This window comes from Somniosus microcephalus, unplaced genomic scaffold (genome assembly GCF_052327205.1).
Source record: "Somniosus microcephalus isolate GS21.2 unplaced genomic scaffold, FLI_Smic_1.0 unresolved_chr1, whole genome shotgun sequence".
In the NCBI taxonomy this organism is placed as follows: Eukaryota; Metazoa; Chordata; class Chondrichthyes; order Squaliformes; family Somniosidae; genus Somniosus; species Somniosus microcephalus.
Window position 1 is genome coordinate 7,446,446 of NW_028225179.1, and position 14,170 is coordinate 7,460,615.

General features: G+C 49.2%; 1 pseudogene; it reads right to left on the reverse strand.

Moving 5' to 3' along the window:
• Positions 1-14,170, reverse strand: part of LOC147093376 (uncharacterized) — a 47,297-nt pseudogene that overhangs the window by 1,185 nt on the left and 31,942 nt on the right.

Below are 14,170 nucleotides of genomic sequence, written 5' to 3' on the forward strand. Positions count from 1 at the left end.
CTGCTGGATTGACATAAAAACCCAACTGGTTCACTGATGTCCAAAAATGTGCGGGTTAGGTTGATTGGCTGTGATAAATTGACCCTTTGTGTTAGGGGGATTAAATACGTGGGGCTACGGGATAGGGTGGGATATGTGTCGGTGCAGGCTCGATGGGCCGAAATGGCCTCTATCTGCACTGTGGGGTTTCTGTGTTCTGTGTGTTCAGGGAAGGGAACCCACCACCTGGTCTGGGCCTACACAAGACTCTGGCCTCTATGGGAGGAGAGAGAGAGAGAGAGAGAGAGGGGTGGGAGGGGGAGGGGGCAAAGGAAAGGAACTTTATACATCTGCAACTCGACCAGAACTTTGATAGAACATCCAAAACCCACAACCTCCACCACCTAGAAGGACAAGGGCAGCTGTTGTATGGGAGCACCATCACCTCCAAGTTCCCCGCCAAGTCACACGTCATCCTGACTCAGATATACTCATCGTTGCTGGGTCATAATCCTGGAACTCCTTACCGAACAACATTGTGGGAATACCTTCACCACACGGACTGCAGCGGTTCAAGAAGGTGACTCACCACCCCCTTCTCAATGGGAAACTGGGGATTGGCAATATTTGCTGCTCTTGCGAGCTACGCCCACATCCCAAGAATGAATTAAAACAAATCTGTAGATGTAAACTGGATTAAAAGCCAGTACAGAAATACTTGTTCCTAAAACAATACTCTTTTACATTGTACAGACAGTGTCTGTGTAACAACCTAATCTCCCCCAGAATCCACCTCCCTTGACAGTCTCACATTGGAAATTGTTGGGTCCTCCTGGGCTCAGAAGTACTGGCGGTTAAACCCAGCAGCTTCTCCTCCATCTCCACTCCAGCTCAAACTGAAGCATAGAAACATACAAACATAGAAACATAGGAGATAGGAGCAGGAGTAGGCTATTCAGCCCCTGAAGCCTGCTCTGCCATTCAATGCGATCATGGCAGATTATCCAAATTCAGTACCCGGTCCCTGCTTTCTCCCCATACCCCTTGATCCCTTTAGCTTTAAGAAATATATCCAACTCCTTCTTGAATATATTTAATGAATTGGCCTCTACTGCCTTCTGTGGTAGAGAATTCCACAGGTTCACCACTCCCTGGGTGAAGAAATTCCTCCTCATTTCTGTCCTAAATGGCTTACCACGTATCCTTAGACTGTGACCCCTGGTTCTGGACTCCCCGACCATCAGGAACATCCTTCCTGCATCTAGTCTGTCCAGTCCTGTCAGAATTTTATAAGTTTCAATGAGATCCCCTCTCATTTTTCTAAACTCCAGCGAGTACAAGCCCAATTGTCCCAATCTCTCCTCATATGTCATTCCTGCCATCCCAGGTATCAGCCTGGTGAATCTTCGTTGAACTCCTTCCACGGCAAGAACATCCTTCCTCAGATAAGGCGACCAAAACTGCACACAATACTCAAGATGTGGTCTCACCAAGGCCCTGTACAACTGCAGCAAGACATCCTTGTTCCTGTACTCAAACCCTCTCGCTACGAAGGCCAACATACCATTTGCCTTCTTAACCGCCTGCTGCACCTGCATGCTTACCTTCAGCGACTTGTGCACAAGGACACCCAGGTCTCGTTGCACTTCCCCTTCTCCCAATCTATTACCATTCAGATAATAATCTGCCTTCCTGTTTTTGCCACCAAAGTGGATAACCTCACATTTATCCACTTTGGGCAGAAGCATGGCAGATGCAATATAATCAGCCAACCTGTCCAAATCATCCTGTAGTTTCTCGGCATCCTCCTCACAGCACACACACCCACCCAGCTTTGTGTTGTCTGCAAATTTGGAGATATTACATCTAGTTCCCTTGTCTAGATCATTAATATATATTGTGAATAGCTGGGGTCCAAGGACCGATCCCTGCGGTACCCCACTAGTCACTGCCTGCCACTCGGAAAAAGACCCGTTTCTTCCAACTCTTTGCTTACTATCTGCCAACCAGTTCTCTATCCAAGTCAATACCTTCCCCCCCAATCCCATGTGCCTTAACTTTACACGTTAGTCTCTTATGTGGGACCTTATTGAAAGCCTTCTGAAAGTCCAAATACACCACATCCACTGGTTCGCCCTTATCTATTTTACCAGTTGCATCCTCAAAAAATTCCAGTAGATTAGTCAAGCATGATTTACCTTTTGTAAATCCATGTTGACTTTGTCCGATCCTGTCACTGTTTCCAAGTGCTGTGCTATTACATCTTTTATAATGGACTCTAGCATTTTCCCCACTACCGATGTCAGGCTTACCGGTCTGTAATTCCACGTTTTCTCTCTCCCACCTTTTTTGAATAGTGGGGTAATATTAGCTACCCTCCAATCACGGGTACTGTTCCAGATTCCATCGAAAACCCAGCAGCTTCTCCTCCATCTCCAATCCAGCTCAAACTGCTGCAACAAAAAGACCTACGCAGGCGGCCAGGGACCAACTTCCGTCAGCCTGCAATAAAACTCTTCCCCATAGCCGCTGACTAATGGCGGCAGCAGCACCCACAATTCCCCGCGCCCCAGAAACCACTCCATGCAACGCGCTGATTTCCCCGCTGAGAGTGCGCATGCTCCCCGGGGCCGCGGGCCATTCTGGGAGCCTGGCTCGAGTCGGACTCAGTGGAACCGCCTGAAGAAACCGAGACGCGGCGGCTCGGATGGGGGAGGCGCTGCACCCTGGGTTTCCTGGTGCCGGGGCCCTGGCCGCACGTCCGCCGGGCCCGGCCGCCCTGATTCTGATTGAGGTTTTTGATGAGGTAACAGAGGGGGTTGATAAGGGCAATGCGGTTAACGTGGTGTACATGGATTTCCAAAAGGCGTTCGACAGCGTGTAAAGTTAAGGCACATGGGATTAGGGGCAAGGTACTGACGTGGATAGAGAACTGGTTGGCAGACAGAAAGCCAAGAGTTGGAAGAAACGGGTCTTTTTCCGAGTGGCAGGCAGTGACTAGTGGGGTACCACAGGGATCGTTCCTTGGACCCCAGCTATTCACAATATATATTAATGATCCGGACGAGGGAACTAGATGTAATATCTCCAAGTTTGCAGACGACACAAAGCTGGGTGGGCGTGTGTGCTGGGAGGAGGATGCCGAGGAAACTCCAGTATGATTTGGACAGGTCGGGTGATTGGGCAGAAGCATGGCAGATGCAATATAACGTGGATAAATGCGAGGTTATCCACTTAGGTGTCAAAAACAGGCAGGCAGATTATTATCTGAATGGCAATAGATTGGCAGAAGGGGAAGTGCAACGAGACCTGGGTGTCCTTGTGCACCAGTCGCTGAAGGTAAGCATGCAGGTGCAGCAGGTGGTTAAGCAGACAAATGGTATGTTGGCCTTCGTAGCGAGAGGGTTCGAGTACAGGAACAAGGATGTCTTGCTGCAGTTGTACAGGGCCTTGGTGAGACCGCACCTTGAGTATTGTGTGCAGGTTTGGTCGACTTATCTGAGGAAGGATGTTCTTGCCATGGAAGGAGTGCAGCAAAGATTCACCAGGCTGATACCTGGGATGGCAGGAATGATGTATGAGGAGAGATTGGGTCGATTGGGCTTGTACTCACTGGAGTTTAGAAGAATGAGAGGGGATCTCATTGAAACGTATAAAATTCTAACAGGACTACACAGACTAGATGCAGGAAGGATGTTCCCGATGGTCAGGGAGTCCAGAACCAGGTGTCACAGTCTAAGGATAAGGGATAAGCCATTCAGGACAGAGATCAGGAGGAATTTCTTCACCCAGAGAGTGGTGAACCTGTGGAATTCTCTACCACAGAAGGCAGTAGAGGCCAATTCATTAAATATATTCAAGAAGGAGTTAGATATATTTCTTAAGGCTAAAGGGATCAAGGGATATGGGGAGAAGGCAGGGACAGGGTACTGAGTTTGGATGATCAGTCATGATCTCGTTGAATGGCGGAGCAGGCTCGAGGGGCCGAATGGCCTACTCCTGCTCCTATCTTCTATGTTTCTATGTGTCCCCAGGTATTTTAAGGGGCAGTGCCGCTCTCTGTATCATGTAAGAGCAGGGAAGTTCTGCTTGAACTGTACAAAAACACCAGTTAGGCCACCGCGCGCAGTTCTGGTCGTCCCCATTGCAGGAAAGATCTGACTGCTCAAAACGGGAGATTAACGAGGATGTTGCCAGGACTAGAGAATTTCAGCTGCAAGGAAAGATTGAAGACATAGAAACATAGAAGATAGGAGCAGGAATAGGCCATTCGGCCCCTCGAGCCTGCTCCGCCATTCAATGTGATCATGGCTGATCATCCAAATTCAGTACCCTGTCCCTGCCTTCTCCCCATATCCCTTAATTCCTTTAGCCTTAAGAAATATATCTAACTCCTTCTTGAATATATTTAATGAATTGGCCTCCACTGCCTTCTGTGGTAGAGAATTCCACAGGTTCACCACTCTCTGGATGAAGAAATTCCTCCTCATCTCTGTCCTAAATGGCTTACCCCTTATCGTTAGACTGTGACCCCTGGTTCTGGACTCCCCGGCCATCGGGAACATCCTTCCTGCATCTAGTCTGTCTAGTCCTGTTAGAATTTTATAAGTTTCAATGAGATCCCCTCTCATTCTTCTGAACTCCAGCGAGTATAAGCCCAATCGACCCAATCTCTCCTCATACGTCATTCCTGCCATCCCAGGTATCAGTCTGGCGAATCTTCGCTGCACTCCCTCCATGGCAAGAACATCCTTCCTCAGATAAGGTGACCAAAACTGCACACAATACTCAAGATGTGGTCTCACCAAGGCCCTGTACAACTGCAGCAAACTCAAATTTCTCTCCACGGATGTTGCCTGACCTGCTGAGTTTTTCCAGCATTTTCTGTTGTTATGCAGCAAGACATCCTTGTTTTGTTCCTGTACTCAAACCCTCTCGCTACGCAGGCCAACATACCATTTGACTTCTTAACCGCCTGCTGCACCTGCAAGCTTACCTTCAGCGACTGGTGCACAAGGACACCCAGGTCTCGTTGCACTTCCCCTTCTCCCAACCTATAGCCGTTCAGATAATCCGCCTTCCTGTTTTTGCCACCAAAGTGGATAACCTCGCATTTATCCACATTATACTGCATCTGCCATGCATCTGCCCAATCGCCCAACCTGTCCAAATCATCCTGGAGTTTCTCGGCATCCTCCTCACAGCACACACGCCCACCCAGCTTTGTGACGTCTGCAAACTTGGAGATATTACATCTAGTTCCCTCGTCTCGATCGTTTATATATATTGTGAATAGCTGGGGTCCTAGCACCGATCCCTGCGATATCGCTGTATAATTCTTTAAAATAGGCTTTGCTGACTCAGCAAATCTCATTTGCTTTGCTGTTTTTTGGTTGACTCAATAAAAGTTTTTTTTGGCTGCATGCAGGTATTTAATTGAGTTAGTTCAGGCTTGCTGTCATTCCTGGCCCTGGTCCCGCCCCTTCCTGCAGCTCATTGGCTGACACCGCTGTCAATCAACACCACGAGGGGGGAAGGGAGGGTGATTGACAGGTGGCGATTGATAGAAGCGCCTGCCCGCGCTGTGATTGGTGCAGGGGAAAGGAGGGTGATTGACAGGTGACGATTGATAGAAGCGCCTGCCCGCGCTGTGATTGGTACAGGGGAAGGCAAGTGGGCGTGTCCGGGCGCGACCCACGTGGGGAAGTCAAAGGTTGGCTGGAGCGCATGCGCAGCCCACCTCGCACTGTTGGGAAGCTTTTCAAATATTTTTTTTTGAAGAAATTGAAAACACTCATTAATTTCCCCAACTTCCTCCCCCCTAAAGTGCTATTATTACTATTGTTGTTCCTCATTTGTGTGGGGTGTGTCTTTTTTTTACCTTGCGGTGGCGTGCGCCGATCCAACCGACCTTGTTGCGTGCTGGCGTCACCGCGTAATCGGAGGTGTGATTGACGCGAGGCGCTCGCCAATCAGGAGCGCGGAAAACGCTCGGATGACCGGGCGGGCTGACGGTCCTCCAACTAATAGCGGCGCGGGAGGGACGGGGGCGGGACCTCGGTGGGCTGCGCGCGCCGACCCAACCAACCCCTGGTCGTTGCGTGCTGGCGTCAGCTCGTAAGCGGATGAAGGCTGTGATTGACCCTAGACGCCCGCCAATCAGGAGCGCGGAAAACGTTGGGAGGACCGGGCGGGCTGACGGTCCTCCAATCAATAGCGGCGCGGGAGGGCGGGACTTCGGTGGGCTGCGTGCGCTGCTTTCATTTTCTGCAGGAGCTGTTAAAGGGAAGGGGAGGAGGGGGTGGAAAAAATACAAGTTTGTGAGTGTTTATTCCTTTGTATTATCTTTATTGCAAGGATATTCATCAATTGCATTCATTTAAAAATAAGTGAACCTTTTCTCTTTTCGACCTTTATCCAGAACAAAGAGCCCTGGTGCTGTGAACATTTTGGCGGGCAGCCACTTTTAAAGGGACAAAGACCAGCATTTTTCCTCCTCTCTCTCTCTCTTGTGAGTATTTGTGGTGGGTGAGAGGGGGCCGGGGGTGAGTCAAAGGGGACTGCGGCCTCTTTTCAACAAAAAAAAATTGCTTGGCCATTTAAAGGGGAATGGGCGCCCCCCAGGTATTTAAAGGGGCAGTGCCTCTCTCTTTCTGTATCATGTAAGAGCAGAGAGGTTCTGCTTGAACTGTACAAAACACCAGTTAGGCCACCGGCTAGAGTGCTGTGTGCAGTACTGGTCGCCCCATTGCAGGAAAGATGTGACTGCTCGAGACGGGAGATTTACGAGGATGTTGCCAGGACTAGAGAATTTCAGCTATGAGGAAAGATTGGAGAGGCTGGGGTTGTTTTCTTTGGAACAGAGGAGGCTGGGGGGAGACCTAATTGAGGTGTATAACATTGAGGGGCAGAGATAGAGTGAACAGGAAGGACCTATTTCCCTTAGCAGACAGGGTAATAACCAAGGGGCGTAGATGATTTGAGGAGAACTTTCTTCACCCAGACGGTGGTGGCGGTCTGGAACTGACTGCCTGAAAGGGTGGTAGAGGCAGAGACCCTCATCACATTTAAAAAGTACTTGGATGTGCACTTGAAGTGCCGCAACCTACAAGACTATTGACCAAGTGCTGGAAAGTGGGATTAGGGTGGATAGCTCTTTTTTGGCCGGCACAGACATGATGGGCCGAATGGCCTCCTGTGCCGTAAATTCCTATGATTCTATGAATTGTAGTTAAAAGGACAGACACCCCACAAACTCCGTTCCCAGCCACTGACTCCATCCTTCTCCCTAACATCTGTCTGAGGCAGAACCACACTGTTCACAACCTTGGTGTCATATTTGACCCTGAAATGAGCTTCTGACCACATATCCGCAGCATAACAAAGACCGCCTATTTCCACCTCCGTAACATCGCCCGTCTCCGCCCTTGCCTCAGCTCATCCGCTGCTGAAACCCTCATCCATGCCTTTGTTACCTCTAGACTGGACTATTCCAACGCACTCCTTGCTGGCTTCCCACGTTCTACCCTACGTAAACTTGAGGTCATCCAAAACTCGGCTGCCCGTGTCCTAACTCGCACCAAGTCCCGTTCGCCCATCACCCCTGTGCTCGCTGCCCGTGTCCTAACTCGCACCAAGTCCCGTTCGCCCATCACCCCTGTGCTCGCTGAACTACACTGGCACCCGGTTCAGCAACGCCTCGATTTCAAAATTCTCATCCTTGTGTTCAAATCCCTCCATGGCCTCGCCCCTCCCTATCTGTGTAGCCTCCTCCAGCCCCACAACCCCCGTGAGATATCTGCGCTCCTCTAATTCTGCCCTCTTAAGCATCCCTGATTATAATCGCTCAACCTTTGGTGGCCGTGCCTTCAGCCGCCTGGGCCCAAAGCTCTGGAATTCCCTCCCTAAACCTCTCCGCCTCTCTATGCCTCTTTCCTCCTTTTAAGATCCTCCTTTAAGATGCTCCAACCTACCTCTTTGACCAAGCTTTTGGTCATCTCCCCTAATTTCTCCTTATGTGGCTCAGTGTCAAATCTTTTGTCTTCTCATACTCCTGCGAAGCACCTTGTGACGTTTTACTATTTTAAAAGGCGCAATATAAATACTTCTTGTTGGTGTAGATTTCTGTGCTGTGAACCTGTCCATTTGTAGAGACTTCAGGCTTTCTTGAACAGTCTCTGTTTTCTGAAGATGAAGTTTAATTCCATTTTTTCCCCCCAGTTTCCACATGTACGCTGACGACACCCAGCTCTACCTCACGACCACTTCTCTCAACCCCTCCACTGTCTCTAAATGGTCAGACTGCTTGTCCGACGTCCAGTTCTGGATTAGCAGAAATGTTCTCCAATTAAATATTGGGAAGACCTAAGCCATTGTTTTCGGTCCCTGCCACAAACTCCGTTCCCTGGCCACTGGCTCCATCCCTCTCCCTAACATCTGTCTGCGGCTGAACCACACTGTTCGCAACCTTGGTGTCATATTTGACCCTGAAATGAGCTTCCGATCACATATCCGCAGCATAACAAAGACCGCCTACTTCCGCCTCCGTAACATCGCCCGTCTCCGCCCCTGCCTCAGCTCATCCGCTGCTGAAACCCTCATCCATGTCTTTGTTACCTCTAGACTTGACTATTCCAACACACTCCTGGCTGGCCTCCCACATTCTACCCTACGTAAACTTGAGGTCATCCAAAGCTCTGTTGCCCGTGTCCTAACTCGCACCAAGTCCCGTTCACCCATCACCCCTGTGCTCGCTGACCTACATTGGCTCCTGGTTAAGCAATGCCTCAATTTCAAAATTCTCATCCTTGTTTTCAAACCCCTCTGTGGCCCTCCTCGCCCCTCCCTATCTCTGTAATCTCCTCCAGCCCCACAATCCCCTGAGATACCTGCGCTCCTCTAATTCTGGCTTCTTGCGCATCCCTGATTATAATCGCTCAACCTTTGGTGGCCGTGTCTTCTGTTGCCTGGGCCCTAAGCTCTGGAATTTCCTCCCTAAACCTCTCCGCCTCTCTACCTCTCTTTCCTCCTTTAAGACGCTCCTTAAAACCTACCTCTTTGACCAAGCTTTTGGTCACCTGCCCTAATTTCTCCTTATGTGGCTCGGTGTCAATTTTTTTTTGTTTTAAAATACTCCTGTGCAGCGCCTTGGGATGTTTTACTACATTAAAAGCGCTATATAAATACAAGTTGTTGTTGTTGTTGTTTCATTTTTAAACATTTAACTGTTCTTGCAGTGACTGATGGCGGCTTTGCCTGGCTGAAGTTCTGGAGAGTCCAGAACCAGGGGTCACAGTCTCAGGATAAGGGGTCGGCCATTTAAGACTGAGATGAGGAGGAATTTCTTCACTCAGAGGGCGGTGAATCTTTGGAATTCTCTGCCCGAGGGCTGTGGAGGCTCAATCGATGAGTATATTCAAGGCTGAGATCGAAAGGTGTTTGGGCTCTCAGGGAATCGAGGGATATGGGGATCGGGCGGGAAAGTGGAGTTCAAGTCGAACATCAGCCATAAACTTATTGAATGGCGGAGCAGGCTCGAGGGGCCGAATGGCCAACTCCTGCTCTTATAGAATCATAGAATGGTTACAGCACAGAAGGAGGCCATTCGACCCGTCGAGCCCGTGCCAGCTCTCTACAAGAGCACTTCAGCTAGTCCCACTCCCCGCCCTTTCCCCGTAGCCCTGCACATTTCTTTACTTCAGGCACTTCTCCAATTCCCTTTTGAAAGCGGTGATTGAATCTGCCTCCACCACCCTTTCAGGCAGTGCATTCCAGATCCTAACCACTCGCTGCGTAAAAAAGTTTTCCCTCATGTCGCCTTTGGTTCTTCTGCCAATCACCTTAAATCTGTGTCCTCTGGTTCTCAACCCTTCCGCCAATGGGAACAGTCTCTCTATCTACGCTGTCTAGACCCCTCATGATTTTGAACACCTCTATCAAATCTCCTCTCAATCTTCTCTGCTCCAAGGAGAACAACCCCAGCTTCTCCAGTCTATCCACGTAACTGAAGTCCCTCATCCCTGGAACCATTCTTGTAAATCTTTTCTGCACCCTCTCTGAGGCCTTGACATCCTTCATAAAGTGCGGTGCCCAGAATTGGACACAATTAACCAGTTGAGGCCGAACCAGTGTTTTATAAAGGTTGATCATAATTTCCTTGCTTTTGGATTCTCTGCCTCTATTTATTAAGCCCAGGATCCCGTAAGCTTTTTTAACCACTTTCTCAACCTGCCCTGCCACCTTCAATGATTTGTGCACACATACCCCCAGGTCTCGCTGTTCATGCACACACTTTAGAATTGTACCCTTTAGTTTATATTGCCTCTCCTCGTTCTTCCCACCAAAATGTATCACTTTGCACTTTTCTGCATTAAATTTCATCTGTCACATGTCCACCCATTCCATTAAACATAGAAACATAGAAGATAGGAGCAGGAGTAGGCCATTCGGCCCCTCGAGCCTGCTCCGCCATTCAATGAGATCATGGCTGATCATCCAAATTCAGTACCCTGTCCCTGCCTTCTCCCCATATCCCTTGATCCCTTTAGCCTTAAGAAATATATCTAACTCCTATTTGAATATATTTAATGAATTGGCCTCAACTGCCTTCTGTGGTAGAGAATTCCACAGGTTCACCACTCTTTGGGTGAAGAAATTCCTCCTCATCCCTGTCCTAAATGGCTTACCCCTTATCCTTAGACTGTGACCCCTGGTCCTGGACTCCCCGACCATCAGGAACATCCATCCTGCATCAAGTCTGTCTAGTCCTGTTAGAATTTTATAAGTTTCAATGAGATCCCCTCTCATTCTTCTAAACTCCAGCGAGTATAAACCCAATCGACCCAATCTCTCCTGATACATCATTCCTGCCATCCCAGGTATCAGTCTGGTGAATCTTCGCTGCACTTCCTCCATGGCAAGAACATCCTTCCTCAGATAAGGTGACCAAAACGGCACACAATACTCAAGGTGTGGTCTCACCAAGGCCCTGTACAACTGCAGCAAGACATCCTTGTTCCTGTACTCGAACCCTCTCTATTAGCCTGTCTATGTCCTCTTGAAGTCTATCACTATCCTCCTCACTGTTCACTATATTTCCAAGTTTTGTGTCATCTGCAAATTTTGAAATACTGCCCTGTACACCCAAGTCCAAGTCATTGATATATATCAACAACAACAACTTATATTTCTGTAGCGCCTTTAATGTAGTAAAACGTCCCAAGGCGCTGCACAGGAGGATTTTAAGACAAAAAATTTGACACCGAGCCACATAAGGAGAAATTAGGGCAGGTGACCAAAAGCTTGGTCAAAGAGGTAGGTTTTAAGGAGCGTCTTCAAGGAGGAGAGAGAGGTAGAGAGGCGGAGAGGTTGAGGCAGGGAATTCCAGAGCTTAGGGCCCAGGCAACAGAAGGCACGGCCACCAAAGGTTGAGCGATTATAATCAGGGATGCTTGAGGGCAGAATTAGAGGAGCGCTGATATCTCAGGGGATTGTGGGGCTGGAGGAGATTACAGAGATAGGGAGGGGCGAGGCCACAGAGGGATTTGAACACAAGGATGAGAATTTTGAAATCGAGGCGTTGCTTAACCGGGAGCCAATGTAGGTCAGCAAGCACAGGGGAGATGGGTGAATGGGACTTGGTGCCAGTTAGGACACGGGCGGTTTTGGATGACCTCAAGTTTACGTGGGATGGAATGTGGGAAGCCAGCCAGGAGTGCGTTGGAATAGTCGAGTCTAGAGGTAACTGTTGTGTATGTACCTTTAAGAGAGAACTGTTTTACAGCTCCTGTATACTGTAGTACCGGCAGTGAGCACACCTGTATATAAAGCCGGAGCAGGCTTCTGTACTTCAGTCATGAGACTACTCTACTCTAGTTAACACCTGTTGATTGTTAAGTTACAGCCTCTGTGTAGTTCTTGAGGAAACATCCTATTTAAAGAATCACGGATCTAACAGTGGCGACGAGGTTGATTCGAATCTGCCTGCAACTCTGCATTTCCCGTTAAGGAGTTGCTCCGGGAGGACGGTGGAAGAAAGTCGAGGCCAGAAGCACAGGCGTCGACCACGAGCAACCACCCAGTCATCCGGCAGCAAGTGAACATCGCAGGAGTGGCTGTTGAGAGCCACGACGATCCAGCAATAGACTGGCAACAGGTGCAGCGCACACCCTTCCCGGACAGCGGCGGCGGGAGTTGACCGACGGCGTAGAAAAGCCAAGCAGCGTCGACTGGGTAAGAGAGAGGGTGAAGCGCACAGGGCGCGGCCGGGGGTTAAAGAACCGAGCGGCGTCGAGGAAAAACAAGAGAGAGAGAGAGAGAGAGAGAGGGTAAAGCAGCAGCTGGGTTCAGGACCGAGCGACGGCAACGGGAAAGGTGCACAGGAGAACGCGCAGAGCACAGCCAGGGCTCAAGGGCTGAACCGCGTCCGCGGGGAGAAGAAGGGAGAGCGCGGGAGACGCCATTGAGCCGCAGAGAAGAAGGGAGAGCGCGGGAGACGCCATTTTGTTCCAGCGAAGAAGAAGGGAGAGCGCGGGAGACGCCATTTAGACAGTTAAATTACACCCAGGGATGGCGAAGAATGGCAGTATCACGGCGTTCGACAATGAAGTCGAAGATTGGGCGACATGTGGAATGCATTGAGGTGTACTGCAGGGCGAATGAAGTGCCAGATGCTAGGAAAGCACTGGTTTTGTTAAATTCCATGGGTGCAAAACCTTATGGCTTACTGCGAAACCTGATAACCCCAGAGAAGCCCGTGGAGAAGAATTTCAAAAGTATTGTAGAAATCCTACAGGACCACTTAAGCCCCACACCGCTGCTGATAGCAGAAAGATTTAAGTTCCACAAAAGGAACCAGCATAAAGACAAAAGTAATGCTGAGTACTTAACGGAACTGCACAAGCTATCGAAACACTGCCAGTTTGGAGCGGGACTATCAGATACGTTAAGGGACAAGTTTGTGTGTGGGCTTCAAAGTGAAGGAACCCAGAAACGGCTTTTATCAGAAAAGGATCTTACGCTGGACAAGGCTTTCAGCATGGCAGTATCACACGAAGCAGCCGCACGGGGCGCTGCAGAGATACAACGGAGACCGCAAGAATACGGCACCAATGAAATGTCATATGGAGCAGGGAAGTGTTATTGCTGTGGCAGAACAACACACGATCAGAAGGATTGTTGGTTCAAGGACCAAGTGTGCAGACAGTGTGGAAAAACAGGACACATAGCAAGAGTCTGCAGGTCAGGGAAGAAAACCAACAGCAAGAAATCTCCACAGGAGAAGTAGAAAAAGGTACATAAGGTGAGTCCGAAAAACAACCGTTCACCACTACTCTCTGTTTCCTGTCACTAGGCCAATTTCATATCCATGCTGCCACTGTCCCTTTTATTAATGGGCTTGCCAGAAGGGTTGAAGCCCATGGATGTGGCACTTTATCAAATGCCTTCTGGAAGTCCAGGTACACCACATCATAGAAACTTAGAAGATAGGAGCAGGAGTAGGCCATTGGGCCCCTTGAGCCTGCTCTGCCATTCAATGAGATCATGGCTGTTTATTCAATTTCAGTACCCTGTCCCTGCTTTCTCCCCATATCCCTTGATCCCTTTAGCCTCAAGAAATATATCTAACTCCTTCTTGAATATATTTAATGAATTGGCCTCTGCTGCCTTATGTGGAAGAGAATTCCACAGGTTCACCACTCTCTGGGTGAAGAAATTCCTCCTCATCTCAGACCTAAATGGTTTAGCCCTTATCCTTAGACTATGACCCCTGGTTCTGTACTCCCCGGCCATCAGGAACATCCTTCCTGCATCCAGTCTGTCCAGTCCTGTTAGAATTTTATGAGTTTCAATGAGATCCCCTCTCATTCTTCTAAACTCCAGCGAGTATAAGCCCAATCGATCCAAAGTCTCCTCATACATCATTCCTGCCGTCCCAGTTATATCCTGCTGAATATTCGCTGCACTCCCTCCATGGCAAGAACATCCTTCCTCAGATAAGGTGTCCAAAACTGCACACAATACTCAAGGTGTGGTCTCACCAAGGCCCTGTACAACTGCAGCAAGACATCCTTCTTCCTGTACTCGAACCCTCTCGCTATGAAGGCCAACATACCATTTGCCGCCTTAACCGTCTGCTGCACCTGCATGTTTACCTTCAGCGACTGGTGCACAAGGACACCCAGGTCTCATT